Below are 26161 nucleotides of genomic sequence, written 5' to 3'. Positions count from 1 at the left end.
GGAATATCAGACCACCTGATCTGCCTCTTGAGAAATCTGTATGCAGGTCAAGAATCAACAGTTAGAACTGAACATGGAACAACAGATTGGTTCCAAATTGGGAAAGGAGTACATCAAGACTATATATTGTCACCCTGCTTATTTAACTTATATGCAGAGTACATCATGAGAAATGCTGGGCTGGATGAAGCACAAGCTGGAATCAAGATTGCCGGGAGAAATATCAATAACCTCAGATATGCAGATGATACAACCCTTATGATAGAAGTCAAAGAATTAAACAGCCTCTTATGAAAGTGCAAGAAGAGAGTGAAAAAGTTGGTGTAAAGCTCAGTATTCAAAAAACTAAGATCATGGCATCTGGTCCCATCACTTCATGGCAAATAGATGGGGAAACAATGGAAACAGTGACAGACTTCGTTTTCTTGAGCTTCAGAATCACTGCAGATGGTGACTGCAGCCATGAAATTAAAAGACACTTGCTCCTTGGAAGAAAAACTATGACAAACCTAGACAGTATTAAAAAGCAGAGATATTACTTTGCCAACAAAGGTCTGTCTAGTCAAAGCTATGGTTTTTCCACTACTCATGTATGGATGTGAGAGTTGGACCATAAAGAAAACTAAGGACTGAAGAATTGATGCTTTTAAATTGTGGTGTTGGAGAAGACTCTTCAGAGTCCCTTGGACTGCAGGAGATCCAACCAGTCCATCCTAAAGGAGATCAGTCCTGGGTATTCGTTGGAAGCACTGATGCTGAAGCTGAAGCTCCAATACTTTGGCTACCTGATGGAAGAACTGACTCATTTGAAAAGACCCTGATGCTGGGAAAGATTGAAGGCAGGAGGAGAAGGGGATGACAGAGGATGAGATGGTTGGATGGCATCACTGACTCAATGGACATGAGTTTGAGCAAGCTCTGGGAGTTGGTGATGGACAGGGAGGCCTGGCGTGCTGCAGTCCATGGGGTTGCAAAGAGTCAGACATGACTGAGCGACTGAACTGAACTGAAAGCTGCAAGGGAAACTGAAAATATAATAAACTTTACCTGGGAAGTTATGTGTCCACTTAAAACAGGAGAGAACCACTGGTCTGTTACTAAAGTGAAAATGAGGAAGAGAAGAATGGGTTCTGCAAACATGTAGCATTTTGCCGAGAGTTGCATAAAAATACTATTTTTTATGGCTAGATGAGATAACAACTTATTTTTAGATTTTTTTCCAACCACTTTATTTTTCCAGTTTTACTTTATGTTATTGAATATTTCTCTAAAACCCTTCTGAAATTCCTTAAGACATCCTTTTGGGTCTCAGTCAGTCCAGTTCAGTCACTGAGTCGTGTCTGACTCTGTGACCCCATGAACTGCAGCACGCCAGGCCTCCCTGTCCATCACCAACTCCCGGAGTTTTGTGGAAAATAATTGTAAATGGTTCATATGTGCTGTTAAAGAATATGTTTTCTACTAATTGGGTTCATATATATCTTTTTTCATGTATATCTGGTGCATCAAGTTTGGTATTATGCTTTTCAAATCTTCAGTTCCTGTACTAATTTTTGTTTAAGAAAGAAGTACACAAAATCTTCTACAAAAATTATGAACTTAAACGTTTTTTGTTACCATAACATAAATATTTGTTTTCTATATTTTGAGGCAGTGTTGTCATTTCAAATACATGTATCATTGCTTTATACTCTTAGTGAGATTTTTCTTTTGTCATTATGTACTAAGACCGTTACTATTAATGGTTGCATTAAATTCTTTTTTGTCTTAAATTAATATTGCTACACAAACTCTTTAGCCTAGTATTTGCTTAGAAAATATTTTTTTTTATTTCTGTATTTTTAATGTTTCTAAGTCATATCGCTTTGTATGTGTGGGTGTTTGTCGCTCAGTCATGTCTGACTCTGTGACACCGTGGACTAACCTGCCAGGCTCCTCTGTCCATGCAATTCTCCGGGCAAGAGTACTGAAGTGGGTTTCCACTTTCTCCTCCAGGGGCTCTTCCCAACCCAGGGATCGAAACCAGGTCTCCTGCATTGCAGGCAGATTCGTTACCATCTGAGCCACCAGGGAATGTAACTTTATATATGTTAGTGTATATACACATATATGTGCATATATCTTGTTTGCTATATAAGTTCTTTTCTTACGTAATCTAATTTCTGATAAGTATACTTCTATCTATACTTTTTGTCTTTCATTTTTCCTTGTATTGTTTCTTTTTCTGCAACCTATTGGATTGAGTTGCTGTTTCTAATTCTCCCAAAGGACCCACTTATTCAGAAATGGTGTACTTCCTATTCTTTATCTTTTTTCACGTCTCTAATAGATAAGTAGGGTCTTTTAGATCATCTTTGTTTCCACAAATCAATTTTGGTAAGCTGATTGCTTTGATCTATTGAATTTAGCAGCATTAAATTTTTCACAACGTATCACTTTTCCTTGAAATGTTTGTGGTGTTTGGAGAGGGTGGAACTCTAACATCCCAAGCACCTCTCAGCAGCAGGTATCTTAATTGTGCTCTGAGCTTCTCCATAGCAACCACGACCTGGAAACACAGCTTAGTCCCACTTTCCATTCTTTAAACAGCTAAGTTTAATTTTTTAACATGGATACTTAACAATGTTTGAAGTTGATCAATATCTTTATTGTCCTGTTGAATAATAAAATGACCTTCAAGTCCTGCGGCACTGATTTTCCATCCTCAACTACTTCTGTATCATTGCAACCCAGTAAGCAACGTAATCTATGTCTGAATTTTAAAACAGAGTTTTCCCAGCTCAATCTGCCATATTGACATGAGGGTTATTTTAGAAATCTTCTCTCATAAACTTTTATATTGTACAACAAAAAAAAGTAGATTATTTTATAGGGAGAGTTCAGTTCAGTTCAGTCGCTCAGTCGTGTCCGACTCTTTGCAACCCCATGTACTGCAGCACACCTTGCTTCCCTGTCCATCACCAACTCCCGGAATTTATCCAAACCCATTTCTATTGAGTCGGTGATGCCATCCAACCATCTCATCCTCTGTCGTCCCCTTCTCCTCCTGCCCCCAATCCCTCCCAGCATCAGGGTCTTTTCCAATGAGTCAGCTCTTCGCATCAGGTGGCCAAAGTACAGGAGTTTCAGCTTCAGCATCAGTCCTTCCCATGAACACCCAGGACTGATCTCCTCTAGGATGGACTGGTTGGATTTCCTTGCAGTCCAAGGAACTCTCAAGAGTCTTCTCCAACACCACAGTTCAAAAGCATCAATTCTTCAGTGCTCAGCTTTCTTTATAGTCCAACTCTCACATCCATACATGACCACTGGAAAAGCCATAGCCTTGACTAGACGGACCTTTGTTGACAAATTATAGGGAGAAAAGACAGTTAAATAAGATTTTATAATTTGTGAGAGTCAAGAGATATAAGACAAAAGACAATATGTCTTATGTGAATACGAACTTTCAAATTGCTAGTACTAATTTTAGACGACTGCTTAAGCAATCAGTAAACAGCAAACAATTTGAAGATAGAAAATGTTAAAATTAGAAAAGGGTAGGGTGTCTCTTTTTTTTGTTTTTTGTTTTTTTTTTCTTTTTCTAGAAGAACAGTGTCAAAGTTTTGTTTCAACTATGATCATCATTCTTACTTCCTGATTATCTTATAAGAGTATACTTTGGAGCATGATTTATAGATTTCAAGGCCTAAAGCTGAGGATCATGAAAAAGGAGGAAGAATCTAGAAGCTAAGCCTCCCCATCTCATCTCAGCTGTATTTCCATCTAACCTCAGAGCTTAAGCAAAGGATTGCCTACTGAAGCGACATTGTTGAGAGGTTCCAAAAGCTCTGCCTACTACCAGATCTGCCCATTCCCCATTCAGCCTAAAATCTAAAAAAAAAAAATCATCGAAACACTTCACTTCAATCATTTTGTTTCAAGACACCAAGTATGTAGTGGCCCAACATAAAACATATTCTGCATATTAATACATAGAATATAATTCATAATGTTTTCTACTTATCGTCATCTGGGCTTAATCAATACATTCCTTTTTCTTTTTTTCCCTAGAGTTCCTTGTCAAGAGAGCTGAGCTGGAGTCCACTATGATAATCACAGTCAGGAATCAATTTACATCTGAAAGGTATATTTACTAAAGTCAAGAACCTAAAGTAGAGTATGTTTCTGGTAATATATAAACTAAGACTACATAATTGAGATTTACCCTTTTTGACTGCAGCATTTAAGATAAACTTTTAGATATCTCAATAATGATGATGATAATTTTAGAGTCATTTCTGTGAAAGTATAAGAAATGGCATTTATATTCATCACGTTCTTATAAGTGACTACTATAAGGCCATCTTACAGGGGAAGAAATTGAGACTATGAGAAAACATGTAACTTGCACAATATCATACATTAAAATATGGCAGTACTGGAATTCAGTCTTCTTGATTTCAAAGGTATGCATTTAGCAATTAAACTAAGTTACCTCCTTACTCTGAAATGTTCACACAGCATCTATACCTTTCTCTGTTCCATCCCCAAAAGGATTCCAAGAGCTCATCCCCTTTGTTTCCTTTTCCTGTACAAAATACATATGATACAGCAAGACCATGGTGTATAATTCTCACATATGCCTCAACATGGGTGCAACTGAAACCTTCTTTAATTACTGTGAGCACCCTCTATAAGTGATACTGTTCAATGTGAAAGGCGATGTTGAAATCAAAATTGTCACCAGGTCTGAAATAGCTGATTTTGTAACAAGTGTAATATGAGCAGTTGGTGGCAGCTTTTGGATCTTTTCCAACACAGAGGGCCCCATGCGAGTGGCAACTTCTTGTCTATTGCTTACTTTAGATAGCAGTCAGTAAGAATTTGGATAGTTAGAGTGTTCAATTTTTTCTTGGCATTTAGCAAGTAGAAAAAATGTCAGCACATTTCTTGACAATACCAATTTTATCATCCTCAAAGGGCTAAGATAGTCTGCTTTTTGTTGAAATCATTTGAAAAGAATCTCTAGCACTCTCAGTTTAAAGAAAAATACTTCTTTTTCACTTCTTATGTAAAAGAGTTACTGAGTGAAAGAGATAACGTTGTCATTTTTAAGACTGTCTTTTGCCTCTTTCCCAAGTGTTAGCAAGAATCAACAATAAAACAATATTAAAAAGTAAACACTGTTTAGAAAAGACCTGCTTTCTAGCACTACAATGGCCCATATTTAGGACCCACTGGATTCTTACCTCTCTTCTCACTGTTCTCCTTATCTGACTTCTTTTATATTTTTAGCCCACTGATTACCTAGCATATTTCTGAATAAAAATATCCATGTATACAAATACCTGGATTTCTTTTTACTTTCTTAAACATCAATACACAAATATTCAAAGCAAGTGCTGTTAGCTTCTCTTCAGAAAATGTTTGTAAACATTCAAAAAATGTTATGCTTCGTGTGTAATCTTATATTAGAAAAAAAATTGATGACAGTAAATTCTATTTTCTCTTGTGGATAAAAGGATTCTTACTCTTAGCATTTATTAACAAAGGTGTCCAATGGCAATAAAGTGTTATAACTCGTTCACACAGAATTTCATTCTCATAATATATTTGTTAATTTGGTAAAGATTAAAGAATTTTTTAAGGGAAAGGCTTATTTTCAAGGAGAAGCATTATACACAAAATGCTTCAGTGAATTAGTGCTTTGTAGTTCAATGACTGCCATAAAAATTGCTGGAATATGTTAAAAATTAGAGAAAAGCAGAAAGTATTTGCTATGGTGAGAAGGCAACTGTTCAGTTAAATAGTTGGTTTCATAGAAACAGAAGCTTAAATAAGTCAGTTCATCTTTTCTAATAAACTCTGTCCAACTCAAAACAGTTTGTTTGGTCAGGTTTTTTCTTATATTTGGAGAAATTAGAATAAGTTCTGAGATTCCGTTGAAATACGAGAACAAGGGAAACATCCAACCAAAGCAGAGCAGGTGACCTAATCTAACATATACACAGACGCCCCATTGCACACAAGCATACCCTCAAATGCCCCACAAATGATTATGAGTCTAAAATTCAAATAATAATCAAACATATGCATGCTTCCCAATCTTTGATAGTCAATATTTAAAAAAACAAAGTAAATAAAATGTTAACGTTTCAAAATATACACAATGAAAAGTACAATATCTGGCACACTGGTAACTACAAAAATCATTCACATATTTGTCATATTTGAGAAATAAAGCTCAATAACTAGGGGATCTATGAATGACTCATGATGTCAAGTATTTTGACTGTACAAATGAACAAAAACCTTGAAATGATGCAAAAATAATCAGCCTACAACTGCTGTGATGTCTGCTCCTTTACAAAAATTTGTGACAATTCAGAAAAATATACTGGTGTCCATTTAGCTCAACTGTCGTACGACCTAGATGGTTACTAAGCAGTAAAATTAATCCTCCCAAGATAGGACTACACAGATTGTCTTATCTGCTTCTGCTGTCTGTGTTACCCTTTCAAAAATATTCTGACTGAAAGAAAAATTGTCGGTTTTTAAGGTAACATTTGATGCAATTGTTTATGGAAAGTATAGATTTTTTAGGGCGTTCGTTCAGTTAAACATAAACAAAAATTGCATGTTTTCAAGAAATAACAATTGAAGGTGAAATATTTGGAAATCCTTGGGAGTTATCCAAAACAAATGTAATTACTGACTCTTGGAGAACGTATTTGATTCTGTGCAGTATAAACTGGAGTGTCTATCTTGCCATTATCCACTAATTTGATCGTGAGGCCATATTGTGATACCCAGACAGATCAAACTTGGAACTCATATTTTCATTCTTGGCAGTGACTCAGACATTTAGAATTAAGAACATTCTGGCAAGGTTTCTGGATGAGGCCAAGCTGTATCTTTAAATGACAGACATAGATTTAAACATTTTTAAATCATTCAAAGTCTTTTAAATTTATTTTAATTTCATATTTAGAAAAAGTGAGGAAGTCACCTGTTGGGTATTGCATTACAGAGAAGAAACAAGTAGCCAAAGCTCTGATGTGACGTAGGAAAGGGGAGTACAGGCTTTGGAATTAAATTTGGGTTCTAACCATGACTCACTTCTCACACTTCTCACATGTAATATTATACCAGTCTTTCAATTTCATTAGATTTAATTCACTCTCAGTGAAATGGCAATAATAGCATATGCCTTAGAGAGTTCAACCAGATATAAAGGGAACATGTTAAGGATAAGCATTAGTCTTCTAAGGTGTTTGATAACAAATAGCTTGACTTTGCTGTTTTCATTGAACTGATTTTGGTTGACTTCAGGAAATTCCAGCCAAATCGGTTCTTGAGATCTATATTAACACAGATTTCTTGGTTCCAGGTGCTCTTCTCTAAGTTTTTATAATGTTGTTTAAGTCATGTCTCTTTTGCGACCCTATGGACTGTAACCTGCCAGATTCCTCTCTCCATGGGATTTCCCAGACAAGAATACTGGAGTGGGTTGCCATTTTCCTCTCCAGGAAATCTTCCCAACCCAGGGATCATACCCACAGTCCCTGCATTGAATTTTTTTACCACTGAGCTATCAGGTTTATCTAATATCTGAAGATAAATAGAACCAAAGCCCAGATATGTACATTGAATGCTAACGGTTTCAATTATTTTTAATATTCATTTAATGACAGAAACAAAGGATACTCAGCAGCTACCAAGAAGAGAACTAACTTGACTTTTATAAATTGCAGTACTGTATTTTAGAGCCTCGTGGTAGCCACATGGCCGAAGTTAAAAATTTCAGCCTTGCAAGAAAGTCAGGGAACAGGCTAGATAGAAGGGTAGCTTTTTGTGGTTTTGTTTTTGCCTGGCCACGTGGCTTATGTGATCTTAGTTCCCCGACCAGGAATTGAACTCTGGTCAAAGCAGTGAACATCCAGAATCCTAACCACTAGACCACCAGGGGACTCTAATAAACGGGTAATTATAATTTCATCCCAGGAATAACACTCACTTGAAATTAAATACTAGTCTACAAACTAAATTTTAAAATGCAACCAAAGACATCACTATGAGTCTGGAAGAATACTTTAACATACGATTTAAAAATATAATTATGGTTACATCAATTTCAATTAGATAGAGCAATAGAAAATCCAGCTTTGTTCTTACAGAGGAGCCAGTCAGGCAAAAGAAGTGTGTTTTAGTTAAATGTTGTATTTAGTGAATACAATTAAAGTATCTGAACATTAATAAGCACCTACTTGGATTTCAGAAAGATTTTGCATAGAAATTTTCATATGAATTAATCTTGGTGCCAACTGAGATATCAATTTCAAAATACATATTAAAAATAAAATAGTTCTTTCAAATCGTGAAGAAAAAACAATTTGCATACAACCAAGACAAGTAATGATACAACCAATTGCTTTGGAAATCAATCAGCCCTCTATATTTGTTTAGCAACTGTTGCTATATTTTAGCAACATTGCCAAAGCTTCCCAGATTTGATTTCAATCCAAAATTTTTAGCAGAACTCAGCACTTGAGAAACAAAGGGAAAAGGTAAATCCAGTGCAGATGTACGTTTCTACAATATTTAATGCGTAACAGCATAGTTACAGCATGTTAGTCATCAAAGCAATCAGCCTACCAAAAAATACTAAAGAAACCTGAAGCCAAGCTGAATATTTCTGTTCAGTCCTCTCACAACACATGTTACAAAGGCTGAAATATATATAATAAATATACTCATTTCATGAATATTAATAGTTATATGGGAACGGGTGGTGGTGGTGACGAGTTAATCAATCATCAAATACTTAACCATACACCCAACAAACTACTAAGCTATTTGAGTGGGAAAACAGAATAGTATGATTAGTCTCTTATTTCAGGGACATAACAATTATATTGTTTTTTGTCATTCATTTCAGTTTAGTCGCTCGATGGTATCTGACTCTTTGCAACCCCATGGACTGCAGCACACCTTTTTTCCCTGTCCATCACCAACTCTGGAGTTTACCCAAACTCATGTCCATTGAGTCGGTGGTGCCATCCAACCATCTCATCCTCTGTTGTCCCCTTCTCCTCCTGCCTTCAATATTTCCCAACATCAGGGTCTTTTCTAAGGAGTCAGTTCTTCATATCAGGTGGACAAAGTATTGGAGTTTCAGTTTTAGCATCAGTCGTTCCAGTGGATATTTAGGACTGATTTCCTTTAGGATTGACCGGTTTGATCTTCTTGCAGTCCAAGGGACTCTCAAGAAAAAGCATCAGTTCTTCATCACTCACTTTCTTTGTAGTCCAGCTCTCACATCCATACTTGACTACTAGAAAAACCATAGCTTTGACTAGACAGACTTTGTTGGCAAAGTAATGTCTCTGCTTTTTAATATGTTGTCTAGGTTTGTTATAGCTTTCCTTCCAAGGGGCAAGCGTTTTTTAATTTGATGGTTGCAGTCACCATCTGCAGTGATTTAGAGCCCCCCAAAATAAAGTCTCTCACTGTTTCCATTGCTACCCAAACTATTTGCCATGAAGTGATGGGACCAGATGCCATGATCTTAGTTTTCTGAATGTTGAGTTTTAAGCCAACTTTTTCACTCTCCTCTTTCACTTTCATCAAGAAGCTCTTTAGTTCTTCACTTTCTGCCATAAGGGTGGTGTCATGTGGGTATCTGAAGCTATTCATATTTCTCTTGGCAATCTTGATCCCAGCTTGTGTTTCATCCAGCCCGGCATTTCACATGATGTACTCTGCATATAAGTTAAACAAGCAGGGTGACAATATACAGCCTTGACATACTCCTTTCCCAATTTGGAACCAGTCTGTTGTTCCCTGCCCAGTTCTAACTATTGCTTCCTGACCTGCATACCGATTTCTCAGGAGGCAGGTCAGGTGGTCTGGTATTCCCATCTCTTTAAGAATTTTTCTCAGTTTGCTGTGATCCACACAGTCAAAGGCTTTAGCATAGTCAATAAAGCAGAAATAGATGTTTTCCTGGAATTCTCTTGCTTTTTCGATGATCCAACAGATGTTGGCAATTTGATCTCTGGTTTCTCTGCCTTTTCTAAATCCAGCTTGAACATCTGGAAGTTCACAGTTCATGTACTGTTGAAGACTGGCTTGGAGAATTTTGAGCATTACTTTGCTTATGTGTAAGCTGAGTGCAATTGTGCAGTAGTTTGAGCATTCTTTGGCATTGCCTTTCTTTGGGACTGGAATGAAAACTAACTTTTTCCAGTCTTTTGGCCAGTGCTGAGTTGCTATCATATTTAGTGCCAAATGCTGGTCACTCCCCTCCATAAGTTACATTTCAGTAATCAGCAATCTTTCAGGAAACATTTATTAAATAGCTACTATGTGTCAGGCTAACTACATAAAGATGCTAAATAAGACATAGCCCTTCAAGTGTCTAAAATTCAGTGAGCGAGGACTCCCTTGGTGACTCAGTGGCAGAGATCCAACTGGCCATGCAGGAGACACAGGTCCAATCCCTGTGTCTGGGAAGACCTCACATGAAGCGGAGCAACTAAGCCCATGCTTACTGCAACTGCAGAGTAATTCCCACTTGCCATAACTAGAGAAAAGCCCAACAAGGAATGAAGATCCAGCACAGCCAAAAACAGATAAGTAAATAATTTCCAAAAATTCAGTGGGAGAAACAACTCAAAAGGGATAATTGCAGAATTATCTGTTGATAGAGATAGGGACATAGAGATATACAAGAGGAACTCCTCCTTAAATATGTCTACACAGATCTCATGTACCATGTGAGGTAAACAATGGGGTTAGCCATCCTACCTTAAAGATGAGGAAATTGAGACTCAGAAAGATTAGGTAGTATGCCCATGGTCATATAAGCCTAAAGCAGAAATATGAGTTTAACTTCTCTCCCATTTTATGCTTCATGAGCATCACTTCTCTACATAGCACAGAGGACTTAGGAAGCAAAGGTGGGGCTCTTTCCTACTCTGTATGGATAGAGAACTATTATTAGTAATCACCCTCTGCTCTTCCCTGGTAGAGCACCTTTTCACGGGGTTCATGGGGTTATCATGGCAAGAATACTTGAGTGAGTCACCACATCCTTCTCCAGTGGACCACAGTTTTCCAGAGCTCTTCACTATGACCTGTTCATCTTGGGTGGCCCCACATGGCTGGCTCATAACTTCATTGAACTACACAAGCCCCTTTACCGCAACAAGACTGTGATCCATGAGACACAGCTCCAGAAAGAATTAAATGACCAGGCCAAAGAGGAACAAGGCTCAGTTGTGGATGTGTCTGGTGGTGAAATTAAAGTTTGATGCTGTAAAGAACAATATTGCTTAGAAACCTGTAACGTTAGGTCCATGAATCAGGTAAACTCAATGTGGTCAAGCAGGAGATGGCAACACTGAACACTGACATCTTAGGAATCAGTGATCTAAAATGGACAGGAATAAGCAAATTTAATCCAAATGACCATTATATCTATTACTGTAGTCAAGAATCCCTTAGAAGAAGTGGAGTAGCCCTCACAGTAAAAAAAAATGAAGAAGAGTCTGAAATGTAGTATTTGGGTGCAACCTCAAAAGTGACAGAATGATCTCAGTTCACGTCCAAGGCAAACCATTCATATCACAGTAATCCAAGTCTATGGCCAAACAATAAATGACAAAGAAGTTGACTGGGTTCTATGAAGACCTATAAGACTTTCTAGAATTAACACCAAAAACATAAGTTATTTTCATCATGAAAGATTGGAATGCAAAAGTAGGAAGTCAATAGATACCTGGGATAACAGACATTTTGCCTTCAACTACAAAATGAAGCAGGGGAAAGGATAACAGAGTTTTGTCAAGGGAGCGTGCTGGTCATAGCAAACACCCATTTCCAACAACACAAGTGATGACTTTATATATGGATATCACCAAATGATCAATACTGAAATCAGAATGATTATATTCTTTTCAGGTGAAGAAGCTCTATACAGTCAGCAAAAACAGGACGAGCTGACTGTGGCTCATAACATGAGCTCCTTACTGGAAAATTCAGGCTTAAACTGAAAAGAGTAGGGAAAACCACTAGGCTATTTAGGTATGACCTAATTCAAATCCCCTGTGATTATACAGTGGCAGTAACAAAAAGACTCAAGGGATTAGATCTGATAGACACAGTACCTGAAGAACTATAGATGGAAGTTTGTAACATTGTACAGAAGGCAGTGACCAAAACCATCCCAAAGAAAAAGAAATTCAAGAAGGCAAGGTGGTTGTCTGAAGAAGTTTTACAAGTAGCTGAGGAAAGAAGAGAAGTGAAAAAACAAGGGAGAAGGGGAACGATAAGCCCAACTCAATGAAGAGTTCCAGAGAATAGCAAGGAGAGATAAGACGTTCTTCTTCGATGAACAATGCAAAGAAGTAGAGGAAAACAATAGAAAGAGAATGACTACAGATCTCTTTAAGAAAATTAAGGGTATCAAGGAAATATTTCATGCAAAGATGAACACGATAAAGGACAGAAATGGTAAGGACCTAACAGATGCAGAAGAGATTAAGAAGTAGCAAGAATACACAGACTTTTCAAAAAAGTCTTAATGATCCAGATAACCACTATGGCATGGTCACTCACCTAGAGTCAGACACCCTGGAGTGTGAAGTTAAGCGGGCCTTAGGAAGCATTGCTACAAACAGTTCATGGAGGTGGTGGAATTCCAGCTGAGCTAGTTCAAATCCTAAAAGATGATGCTACTCAAGTTCTGCACTCAATATGTCAGCAAACTGGGAGAACTCACCAGTGGCCACAGGACTGGAAAAGGTCAGTTTTCACTCCAATCCCAAAGAAGATCAATGCCAAAAATTGTTCAAACTATCAAACAGTTGTGCTTACTTCACAGACTTCAAGGTTATGCTCAAAATCTTTCAAACTAGGTCTCAGCAGAATGTGAATCAAGAACTGCCAGATGTACAACATGGATTTTGAAAAGGCAGAGGAATCAGAAATCAAATTGCCATGATCCATTGGATCATAGAAAATTCAAGGGAATTCCATAAAAATATCTACTGCTTCATTAACAATGCTAAATCCTTTGACTGTGTGGATGGATCACAGCCAACTGTGGGAAATTCTTAAAGATACAGGACTACCAGACTACCATACCTGTCTCCTGAGAAACCTATTTGCTGGTCAAGAAGCAACAGTTAGAACCAGACATGGAACAATGAACTGGTTCAGAATTGGGAAAGGAGTAAGATAAGGCTGTATGATGTTACCCTCCTTATTTAAATTTATGCAGAGAACATCAGGCAAAATACTGGGCTGGATGAATCACAAGCTGGAATCAAGATTTCCAGGAGAAATAACAAAACAACCTCAGATGTGCTCATTAATGGCAAAAAGTGAAGAGGAACTCAAGAGCCTCTTGATGAGGGTGAAAGAGGAGAGTGAAAAAGATGGCTTGAAACTCAACATTCAAAAAAACCATGATCATGGCATCTAGTCCCATCACTTCATGGCAAATAGATAGGGAAACAGTGGAAACAGTGACAGACTTTATTTTGGGGGGCTCCAAAATCACTGCAGATGGTGACTGCAGCCATGAAATTAAAAGACACTTGCTCCTTGGAAGAAAAGCTATGACCAACCTAGACAGCATATTAAAAAGCAGAGACATCACTTTGCCCACAAAAGCCTGTATAGTCAAAACTATGGTTTTTCCAGTAGTCATGTATGGATGTGACAGTTGGGTCAATAAAGAAAGCTGAGCACCAGTGAATTGATGCTTTCAAGTTGTGATGCAGGAGCAAACTCTGTAGAGTCTCTTGGACAGCATGGAGATCAAACCAGTCAATCCTAAAGCAAATAAACCCTCAATATTCATTGGAAGGACTGATGCTGAAGCTCCAATACTTTGGCTACCTGATACGAAGAGCTGACTCATTGGAAAAGACCCTGATGCTGGGAAAGATTGAAGGCAAAAGGGAGAGGCAGAAGATAAGATAGATATTAGCACTCACTCAGTGGACATGAATTTAGCAAAATCCAGGAGATATTGGAGGCCAGGAAAGCCTGGTATACTGCAGTCCAAGAGGTCGCACAGAGCCTAACAGGACTTTGCCACTGTTTAACACCAGATAGAGAAGTAAGGAGAGAAAACGCATTGATTCAGAGAATTTCATGCGCTGCTACCAAGTATTTTAGGTATAAACTTAAAAGCCATACATTTATGACAGACATAAATAAAAATAGCCAAGTTAGAACATTAACTCGTCTACTTATCAAGAATATAGTACTCTCTTTTAAATAAATTGAAAGTCATCTGAAGATACTTTGTCTCATTACTGAGTACTTTTTGTGGTCTTTCATTTCTCAGATTCAAAAGAAAAATGCTACTACTTCAGGAATCAACAAACAAGCCCTCCAGGGATGCAAGAGTACCTGAACCCAAGTCCAAGTTCCTAGTCCCAAGTTCCTCTGAGGTGAGTGAAGTTAGGCCATACAGGACTAAATAAAAGACAGGGAGAATCATAAGACTGCAACATTCTAAGTCTCGTTTTTCCTTAATAATTGATTGCAGTTGTGTCAGCTTCTCAGCTTTTAAAATCCATTCTAGCAAACTTAGTATTCATGAAAAAAAGTTGCTCTTATTAAATACAGTCTCCTACCCAAGCAGACACTCCTTCCACACCAGTTTGACTGAAGAATGCACTCTCAAACAGCTTTGCACTCAAGTTTCCAACAATCAACTGCAGATTTCCAAGAGAGCCTTAATTTGTAGATAGACAAAAGAGTTTTGTGTGTTTGTGTTCATGTGTATGTGTCTGCCCTCTAAAGTAAAAACAGACATGGTAAATTATGAAAACAAGAAAATATAAAGATGTTTCATTAATACTGATATCATTATTTTTCATTACTTAATGTTAATAATACATGTTTTATTCTAATATAAAAATTCAAATGAAAGAAGATGTGCTCAGTAGTAAATCCAGAGGTCCTTTGCACTCAACAACTACAACCACAAGTTCTCTCCCTCTCCATGACTTGTGCTCAGCCTTCTGTTCTACTAATCAATACTTTTGCACACCTATATGTGTACTTACACATATGTATCTTCAGAGGTTTTTTTAAATAAATTAATCATCCTTACAAGTTTCTCTGCAACCTGTGGTTTCAATTTAACAATGTTTTTAAGCTCTTACTTTATCAATGGGTACAGATCAAATTTTTGTAAGGATTGCTTGTTATTCAAAGTATAAATGACTCATAATATATTTGCTTACTTAGTAAGTTCCTTTTATGGTGCCACTGCAAAGTGTTTCACAAAAAATCTGCCATCTCAGATCGGTTTCTTTTCAACTCATGACTCGCCTTTAAATAATTTAAACACCAGTGTTTGACACTAGGAAAACATACTAGTAAACTAGGATGGAAGTTTCTATTTATTAATCTCATATTAGTACTGAGCTACACAGTCAGACAAGGTTTAGTGACAGAATAACAACAACTGAGCTACACATTTATAGGAATGAAATCTGTGACACCTGAAAAAAAGCCAATAAAAAATTCATGTGTTTTAATATGATTGATCCCTAATTTTCAACTAAAGTGGTACATATAAAGAAAAAACAATATCATGACCTATTCTCCTTGAAATGACATTCATAAATTACCACTGAGAGTTTTATTGCTAAAAGGATTACAGAGTATGTAATCATAACCATTATAAACAATGAATTTTCCTTGGGGTTTACATTTCAACATTTTACAAAGTTCTTAAGCACTCTCTCACAGCCAAAACAGCCTTATTTTTTATTTCTATTGAGAAATCATGTCAGGACTATCTCTGCTTTCATGCATTTGTGCTCAGAGGGGGATAATCCTCCAGTCCCAATAAATTGTCATCATTTGAAGTTAACATACAAGACTCACTAAATGGGAAGAAATTAATGATTCACAACCAAACCCCTATACCATGCTCTTTCTAGTCCAGAATTTAGTCTCAAATCTCATCCATACCAAAGAATGATCATAAATTCTGCATTGAAGAAATCTTCACAATTATACTCAGAAAAACAGCATGATGTATTGAGGGTAACAGACGGTTGGTTGACAAGGCGCTGCTTACTTTTTAAAGGCACATATTTAAAAAAAAAAAAAACAGATCACAAGATCAGAAGAACTGATTACTAAATTGACCAGGAACAAGTTAAATGGCCCAGCATGATCAGTACACAGAGCTAGAAAAGTCATTAGACATGGACCTTGTTTAATTGCCTCAATTCTACTTTTGCTAAGAATTACACAGAAATGACAAATCTTTATTTAAATATTTACTATGGTAATATTGTGGTTTAGTTGCTAATTCATGTCCAACTCTTTGCATCCCCATGGACTGTAGCCCGCCAGGCTCCTCTGTCCATGAGATTTCCCAAGCAAGAATACTGGAATGGGTTGCCATTTTCTTCTCTAAGAGATCTTCCCGAACCCACATGTCCTGCATTGACAGGTAGATTGTTTAACATTGCATTTCTGTGAAATATAATACTGCTTTGCTGTCATCTTTCCCAGAAAAACATGAGAGGACTGAACACAAATGTAGGTTAATTTGTCCCTCCCTCCATCCTTCCCTTCCTCTCTTACCTCCTCCCTTTCTTCATTCTTTCCTGCTTTCCATTCCTCCTGTTGCTTTTTCTTTTTTTCATCCCTGTAGCACACGGTTTCTCCATCTCAACACTACTGGCATTTGAGACCACATCATTCTGTCTCGTAGGAGCCTGTCCTGTAAACACAGGAAGTTTAGCAACATCCTTGGCCAATACCGACAAGGTGCCAGCCGTCCCTCTTCAGTTTTGACAACAAAAATGTTTCAAGACATCGTCAGATATACCAAGTAAAATCACCCCAGTTGAAAACCACTGTTGTAGCATTTGTGAAGTATGAATCTCCTACAGCAAATTCTTAATCCTACCCACTCTATCCACATACCTTGCAGCCCATAAACTGAGGTAACGCCTCATTGCCCACTGCACCAGGTGACACCGCCTTAACCACTGTTCTCAACATCCTCCTCACCCCAACCAGTAGGAATATAGCAAAACTATTAATAATAAAAATAATCATCAGCACCTGTTCTAAGAACTTTAATATATTTTAACATAATTTGTTTGAGTCAGTTTTCTCTTGTTTAAGAAGGAGATAATAATACTCACTACCTAAAGGATCTTTGTGAGAACTCAATGAATTAATGTAGCTAAAGCTTAAGTTGAGCACTTATTAAATGTCACTTTAAGTACTAATGATCTTTATTTTTACTGCTATTATCATCTTCTCATTCAAGTCTCTCAGCTGCCCTAATAAACAGAAGAACTGGAATGCAAACATGAATCTATCTAATACCAGAGCCTGGGCTTGTAAATATTAATGTTGTTAAAAGATGAGGCACTAAGAATGGCATATTAAGACAATTAAATTTGTGATTTAAATTTATTTTAGGATTCAGAGTTTAAGAAGTAAAAAGAAACAGGAGAAAATAACTTTATAATAGCTATTTAATCAGGTACATCAAAATATTGTCATTTCAATGTGTAAATAAAATTGTTGATGATACTTCTTTTTTTAAGTGCTCAGAGTCTGGTGCTTGCAGCTCATCTTAATCTAAACCACACATATTTCAAGGGCTCAATAGCCAAATGTGGCTAGGGTACTCTATTGAACAGTGCAAGTTTAGACTAAGGAATACCAAGGATATTATGTTTGTGCAAACCTCACTGCCTCCTCATCACATGTCAGTCATGTGGTTGAAAGTCTTGCCTTCCTTGTTAGGTTAGATCTCCTTTAGTGAAGAAGACTATAACTTGTTAATAATAGTGTAGCACACACAACTGAATGTGCTATTTATCTAACAGAAGCATGAACCAAAAAATAAGCAAGTGAATGAGTGAAATAAAATGAAAATCAAACAGCAAAACTGCATATTTTTTATTCAGAAGTGTGTTATTTAGCCTCCATATGTTTGAATTTTTAATAGTTTTTTCCTGAAATTGAGATCTAGTCTTACTGCATTGTGGTCAGAAAAGATGACTGGAATGATTTCAATTTGTTTGAATTTACCAAGGCTAGATTTATGGCCCAGGATGTGATCTATTCTGGAGAAGGTTCCATGTGCACTTGAGAAAAAGGTGAAATTGATTGTTTTGGGGTGAAATGTCCTATAGATATCAATTAGGTCTAGCTGGTCCATTGTGTCATTTAAAGTTTGTGTTTCCTTGTTAATTTTCTGTTTAGTTGATCTATCCATAGTTGTGAGTGGGGTATTAAAGTCTCCCACTATTATTGTGTCATTGTTAATTTCCCCTTTCAACTCATTAGCATTTGCCTTACATATTGCGGTGCTCCTATGCTGGGTGCATATATATTTATAATTGTTATATCTTCTTCTTGGATTGATCCTTTGATCATTATGTAGTGTCCTTCTTTGTCTCTTTTCACAGCCTTTATTTTAAAGTCTATTTTATCTGATATGAGTATTGCAACTCCTGCTTTCTTTTGGTCTCCGTTTGCGTGTATTTTTTAACCTCAGAGAAGCAGAGAGTTTGAAAATCCACAATATCTATAGTAAGAATCATTTGGCTGCTGAGAGAAGAGTGCAGAACTATAACAGATGCACAACTCAGATCTCCTGCTGTCAATCTGATAAAACCCTGAATATTTTCACATTAAAAATGCACTTTAATTTTTTCTGTATTCACATCCTGCCTGTAGAATTGCATGATTTTACACAATTCTTTTTAAACTTTCTTAAGAACAGACTTTAAGCAAAGTATCTTTAGAAAAATTTACAGAAATATTACAGAAGGATGGACAAGTGATATAAATACTAAAGTCTGGATTGTGTATAGCATAGCATATCCATTTGTCAAAGGATGACTAAACAGTCTCAATTGTTTGATCTATTTTGAGTACTAATCCTTAAACACTGTTTTTTTCTTAAAACATGAAGACCAAACCAAGTATAAAGTTCTGGATAAGTGAACAAGCGCAGATACAACGAAAGTATTAACTCTCTTAATAGGCTTTGTGGTTATAAACCTGTTCGTTACACTACATTTTAAAGCTCTATCATGAATCAATCTTTGTCCAATTTCTACATTATACATATGGACATGAGTATACATACATAAAATTGAACTTTAACATAGAGTCATATGAGTTCCTATTAGACCTTCTTTTCTTAAGTTTCTTAAGTCATATTTCAAAATTTTTAAGTTAAAATTCATTTTAATTCTAACATCTACTACATTAACTAACTTTCCTAGTTTTATGACAACCACAAATCTGATCACCACATTGACGTCTTGAGCCAAATGTTTATGAGAATATTAAATGACAGCATTTGGAAGTTCTGTGGAGCACCACCAGTTGTAGTAGTTCTCAAAATTCAAGTGCAGAATTGCCCTGTGGAGCTTTAAAATAGACATCTAGGCCTGCCCTCCATTAAATCGGATTCAGTTGGTCTGGATGAGGGCCTAGGAATACAAAGTTTTAAAAAGCACCAGCAAACATAAATGCTCTGGAGAAATGAGAAATAGCAAAGGAGGAAAGGCATGCTCTGTTCATTCAGAGCTTACTACACCGAGGCAGTCAGCCCTGTCTCTCACATGTAACAGAGGCAGGCGTGGAGGATAAAAGGCCTTATAATGAGGGGGAAACAGAGAAAGACGTCAGGTGTTACTGACTGTGTATTTGTGTCCCACCCAAAACTTCTATATTGAAATTCCAACCAGGAATATGATGGTTTTAAAAAGTGGGGACTTTGGGAGGTAAGTAGGTCATGAGGGTGAAGCCTTCAGGAGAGAGACCCCAGGGAGCTTTCTCACCCTTCCTAGTGCATGAAGACACGAAGAGTCTGTCTGCGAACCAAGAGGCGGTCTTTCACTCTGAATCTGCCAGAGCCTTGATCCCAGCCTCTAGCACTGTGAAAAATAATGTTTATTGTCTAATCTCCCCAGTCTATAGTGCTTTTGGAATAGCAGCTCCAAGAGCCTGAGAATTAAAACGTGGCCTGGTTGGAGGTTGTTGGCCTAAGGAAACTGCAGGCAGGGTAAGCGGACGTGGGACGTCCTATGTGACTGGCTGGGTGCTTTGACTTTCTCCTGTTGATCCTAAATTGGAAGCAGGGGCAAAATTAGGTCAGTTATTGACCAAGTCCTGGTTACCTGAAGCCAATTTTTAGAAGGGCTACTGTCTGGCTTCCTGGACTGTCTGACTATAGGCAGTAGTCTGACTTCCTGGACTAGTTACTCTAAGTAGGAGGTTGGCTTTCTAGGCTGATGGCCACACATTGTGGATCAGAGTTCTATTTTTATATGTAGTCTAGTCATTGTCCGTATGTGTATTGTCTTTCAAGCTCCAGGAAATCCCGATACAAGAGTTTCTGAAACCGTACATGCTAGACATTTAAAGACCCTCTCCTTGGTCTCCTGGTTGACTCATTAAACTTATGGTCTCAGAAAGCTGACATTTCCTTGTATGGCCCCAGTCCATAAAGATATTAAGACTGAACGACCAATTGAAATACAATCTCTGACTTGTGTAACTGTTCACAATTTACAGTATTTCACATTCTTTTTCACATTTAATCTTCATATTGCCTTTCTTTATGGACATGATTGTATTAACATGTGATAACTTGCAACAGGCTACAGATTACACCAATTAGACATAAATGAACAAAAAAAAGCACAGAAAGTTTTTCTAAACCTATTTCACCACCAGAAGGAAGAGGTATGTGTTGGGGGGGAATTTATCCCAATACAGTCACAGAGGAGAAAAAAAAAAAAAAAAAAATATATATATATATATATATATATAAAATTTGGTAAAATTTTTGATGACTACATACCTATTAGAATGGCATAAAGAAAAACAAACAAATAAAAAAGCCTGACAATTCTAAGTAACAGAGGGAATGAGAAGTAATCGGTGCTTTCACATGTTGCTAGAGGCAATGAAAACTGGCCCAGGCACTCTCATTGGCTTCCACTTTGGAAAAACTGTTCAGAAATTTCTTGTAAAATTAGATATACACCTACCATCTGGCCCAGCAACAAAACTACAGATATTTACCCTAGAGAAATGACAACTTATATTCATGCAAAAACCTATATGTGAGCATACATAACAGCTTTATTTATAAATGTCAAGAACCAGAAACGACTCCGATGTCCTTTAAAATTAGGGAATGGATAAATAAACTGCTCCATCCATGTGATAAAATAATACTCAGCATTTAAAAAAGAATAAACTAATGATTCAAGAAACAACGTGGATGTATCTTAAATGCATTTTGCTAAGTGAAAGGCCACATAGTTTATGCTTCGATTTGTTTGACATCCTTGAAAAGGCAGAGTTATAAAATGGAAAAATCAGTTCTTGGCAGGGGGTTGGGGAGTGGGAGGGAGAAGTAAACTACAGAGGTGCAACTGAAGGGCGTTTTGAGGATGATGAAACTGCTCTTTAAAAAGCGATCATGTTAGATACACGACTCCATACATTTGTTAATCTCCGTAGAGCTGTATTCCACAAAGGATAAATTTTACTATCTGCAATTTTTCAAGTAAAACAAGATATAGGGGGAATCCAAGACAGAAAGAAGTCTGTGAAAAATGAATTTAAATGTGCTATAAATGAACAACACAGGGAGTGGGGAAGAAAGGAGCTGACCCAAGTAACTTTGGGGAAATGGTGGTAGGACTGGATACTGTAAAGTCAAGGATAAAAAGAACTGCATATAAAAATTTTTGTTGTTCCGTTGCTGTGTCCAATTCTTTGTCATCCCACAGACTGTAGCATGCCAGGCTCCTCTGCCCTCCAATGTCTCCCAGAATTTGCTCAAAATCGTGATCCTTGATTTGGTGGTGCTATTGGACCATTTCACTCTCTGCCAACCCCTTCTCCTCCTGCCCTCAATCTTTCCCAGCATCAGGATATTTTCCAATAACTCAACACTTCGCATCAGATAGCCAAAGTATTGGAGCTTCAGCTCCAGTAACAGTCCTTCCAATGAATATTCAGGACTGATTTCCTTTAGGATGGGCTGGTTGGATCTCCTTGCAGTTCAAGGGACTCTCAAGAGTCTTCTCCAACATCACAGTTCAAAAGCATCAATTCTTCAGTGCTCAGTTTTCTTTATGGTCCAACTCTCACATCCATACATGACCACTGGAAAAAGCATTGTTGCTTTTCAATTACTGAGTGGTGTCCGACCCTCTGCCACCCTGTGGACTGTGGCAGGGCTTCCCTGGTGGCTCAGCTGGTAAAGAATCTGCCTACAATACACGAGACCTGGGTTTGACCCCTGGGTCGGGAAGATCCCCTGGAGAAGATGGGATGGGCTTCCCATCCAGGTGAGACAGGCTTCCCAGGTGGTGCTAGCAGTCAAGAACCCACCTGCCTATGCAGGAAACATGAGAGATGTGGGTTTGATCCCTGGGTCAGGAAGACCCCCTGGAGGATTGCATGGCAACCCACTCCAGTATTCTTGCCTGGAAAATCCCATGGACAGAGGAGCCTGTTGGGCTATGGTCCAACACACACATGAGAAAGTGACACAGGACAAATTCTTGTTCAACTGAGGAATAAAGAAGCTGACCTCAGGAATTTATATTTTGGGGGTTTCCCAGGTGATACTGGGGGTAAAGAACCTGCCTTTCAATGCAGGAGATGAAAGAGACATGGGTCTGATCCCTGGGTCAGGAAGATCCCCTGGAAGAGGGAATGGCAACCCACTCCAGTATTCTTGCCTGGAGAATCCCACAGACAGAGGAGCCTGGCGAGCTACCGTCTACAGGTTTGAAAAGAGTCAGACATGACTGAAGCAACTTAGCTTGCAGGCACAGATTACACCAGACCTCCCTGTCCCTCACCACCTACTGGAGTTTGCCCAAGTTCTTGTCCATTGAATCAGTGATGCCATCCAACCATCTCATCCTCTGTCATCCCCTTCTCCTCCTGCCTTCAATCTTTTCCAGCATCAAGATTTTTTCCAATGAGTCAGCTCTTCGTATCAGGTTGCCAAAGTATTGGAGCTTCAGCTTTAACATCAGTCCTTCCAATGAGTATTCAGGGTTGATTTATTTTAGGATTGAGTGGTTTGATCTCCTTGCAGTCCAAGGGACTCTCAAGAGTCTTCTCCAACACCACAATTCAAATGCATCAGTTGTTCAGTATTCTGCCTTCTTTATGGTCCAACTCTCACATCTGTACATGACTACTGGAAAAACCATAGCTTTGACTACAGGGACCATGGTCAGCAAAGTGATGTCTTTAGTTTTTAATACGCTGTCTAGATTTGCCATAACTTTCCTTCCAAGGAGCAAGTGTCTTTTAATTTCACGGCTGCAGTCAGCGTCTGCAGTGATTTTAGAGCCCAGGAAAAGAAGAGCTGTCACTGTTTCCACTTTTCCCCTTCTATTTGCCATGAAGTAATGGGATTGGATGCCGTGATCTTAGTTTTTTTAATACTGGATTTTCAGCTGACTTTTTCACTCTTCTCTTTCACCCTCATCATGAAGCACTTTAGTTCTTCATTTTCTGCCATTAGAGTGGCATCATCTGCATGTCTGTTTGTTAATATTTCTCCTAGAACTCTTGATTCCCGCTTGTAACTTATCCAGCCTGGCATTTTACATGGTGTGCTTTGTATAGAAGCTAGACAATCAGTGTGACAATATTCAGCCTTGTCATACTCCTTTCCCAATTTTGAACCAGTCTGTTGTTCCATGTCCAGTTCTAACTGTTGCTTCTTGACCTGCATACAGGTTTCTCAGGAGACAGATAAGGTGGTCTGGTACTCCCACCTCTTTAAGAATTTACCACAATTTGTTGTGATCCACACAGTCAAAGGCTTTAGCATAGATGTTTTTCTGGAATTCCCCTGCTTTCTCCATGATCTAATGAATGTTGACAATTTGATCTGTGGTTTTTCTGCCTTTTCTAAATCCAGCTTATACATCTGGAAGTTCTTGGTTCACATACTGCTGAAGCCTAAATTAAAGGATTTTGAGCATAACCTTAGTAGCATGGGAAGTGAGTGCAATTGTCTGATATTTTGAACAATCTTTGGTCCTGCCCTTCTTGGAAATTGGGACAAAGACTGACCTTTTCCAGTCCTGTGGCTACTGCTAAGTTTTCCGAATTTGCTCACATATTGAGCGCAGCACTTTAATAGCATCATCTTTTAGGATTTTAAATAGTTCTGCTGGGACTCCATCATCTCCACTAGCTATATTGGCAGCAGTGCTTCCTAAGACCCACTCGACTTCACACTCCAGGATGTCTGGCTCTAAGTGAATGACTACACCATCATGGTTATCCAGGTCATCAAGATACTTCTTGTGCAGTTCTTCCATATATTCTTGCCATCATTTTTTTAATCTATTCTGCTTCTACTAGGTTTTTATTGTTTCTGTCTTTTATTGTGCCTATCTTTGCATGAAATGTTCCTTTGATATCTCCAATTTTTAAAAAATTTAAAACTTTAATCTCCCTTATAACAAGACCCTATTACAACCTGTTACGAAGTCAGTGTATGGATTACAACAGGAAATAGTAAAATATACGTGCCAGATGATCAATAATGATAGCTTTCCTAAAGACTGCACATTGTAAAGTAAAAATAAAGAGCTTCTAACTCACAACCAGAATGAGCTTACTCTTCTTCTTTTCAATGGTACTGAAGTAGATAAAATGAAGAAATTGTACTGTGGGATCATTTTCAACCTATCATAAATGAAGAAGACTCCTCCCCTCATTTAATGTAATGTTTCACAGGTGGGATCTTCTTTGCAGAGTTGCCTTACCACTTTTCACATTTATTGATAATCTACACTCTCTATAGTACGGAGTATTCTCACTGAGTTTTGTGAGCCATGTATCCTATTTTGAGTCACTCTGGCTGAATAGAATTAATGAGTATTTTGTAACTCCACAAAACTTTTCTTGGGTAGTGCTCATGATTTTTAATCAGAAATGCAAAGTAGTCAGTAAGTAAACCACAGCATCTTAAGAGTGACTGAATTAAAGTCATAATATTGAGTCCCAGTCTTGCCACTTCCTTGTGTGGATAAAGAACTTACTTACTATGGGCCTGTTTCCTTGGTAGCCAAATGTTATAATAATCCTTTCTTTGATTATTCCACAGGGTTGTCATGAGGACCATGAGAAATTATGAAAGCATTAAGGTTTTATAATCTCATTACATAAAAACTAAACAATTGAGAGTTGCCATGATGACTACAAGTAGTAATCAGGAAATTCTTAAAATGAATGAAAATCAAATAAAAATTCTTTTTATATTGATAGGAACAGTACATTACTGACTGTGTACCCTGACCAAATGATATGATTCTGAAAACCATAAATATAATCATTAAAATGTCTTCTTCCAATTATAAAATATTCAATAATAAGGAAAAGAAAAGTAAATTATAATGTATTGTTTAGTCACTAAGTTGTGTCAGACTCTTTCATGACCCAATCAACTATAGCCCATCAGGCTCTTCTCTCCACGGGATTTCCCAGGCAAAAATATTGGAGTTGGTTACCATGCCATCCTCCAGGGAATCTTCCCAACTCAGGGATCGAACCTGCATCTACTGCATTAACAGGTGGATTCTTTACCACTGAATCACCCAAGAAGCCCAAATGATAGTGTAGCAAATCAATTAAATAATTTTCCCAAGGGATCTACCTCTCTGCTCTTCTGTCTCAGCAACATCATGAAGCAGTTGAAGTTCTTTTGTGGAGCTTTTTCTTCAGGACCCTGTCAAGAATTTAGGTGTTTTTCCATTGTTCTAGGGAACTGTGGCAACTTACTGTTCACTTCCCCATAGTCAGCTGCTGAAACAAGACTTACAGACCTGATGAAGCCATGATCACTTTCAACTTCAGTTTCATTACCTGAAAAATGAGGTTGTGTTATATTGACAGGCAGATTCCTTATCACTGAGCAACAAGGGAAGCCCAGGGAAGCCTTCAATTTTGAAATTCAAAAAGAAAAAGACTCTTCTTAGGGCCTTGGAAGGCACCAGGTAAGAGCCCCTCAAGAACAGTTCATTAGCTTCATGCCAAATCTTGTCTCTCCAGCCAGCCTGAGCCTGCCCCTGGTCACCTGCTGGCTGAGTAGAAGGGA

The 26161-nt window shown here is 37.8% G+C and overlaps 1 long non-coding RNA gene across 1 annotated transcript in view; it reads right to left on the bottom strand.

Moving 5' to 3' along the window:
- LOC133042834 (uncharacterized) overlaps nucleotides 1-25807 on the bottom strand; it is an 81914-nt gene extending 56107 nt beyond the window's left edge. The window contains exons 1-2 of the long non-coding RNA XR_009689597.1: nucleotides 25721-25807; nucleotides 16612-16750 (exon numbers count right to left, since the gene is read on the bottom strand). This is a non-coding gene — a long non-coding RNA (uncharacterized LOC133042834). The remainder of the gene's footprint in view (nucleotides 1-16611; nucleotides 16751-25720) is intronic.
- Nucleotides 25808-26161: the final 354 nt, after the last annotated feature.

This window comes from Dama dama, chromosome 21, assembly GCF_033118175.1.
Source record: "Dama dama isolate Ldn47 chromosome 21, ASM3311817v1, whole genome shotgun sequence".
Lineage (NCBI taxonomy): Eukaryota > Metazoa > Chordata > Mammalia > Artiodactyla > Cervidae > Dama > Dama dama.
The sequence above is the reverse complement of the archived record's forward strand: the minus strand, read 5'-3'. Positions and strand labels throughout refer to the sequence as shown.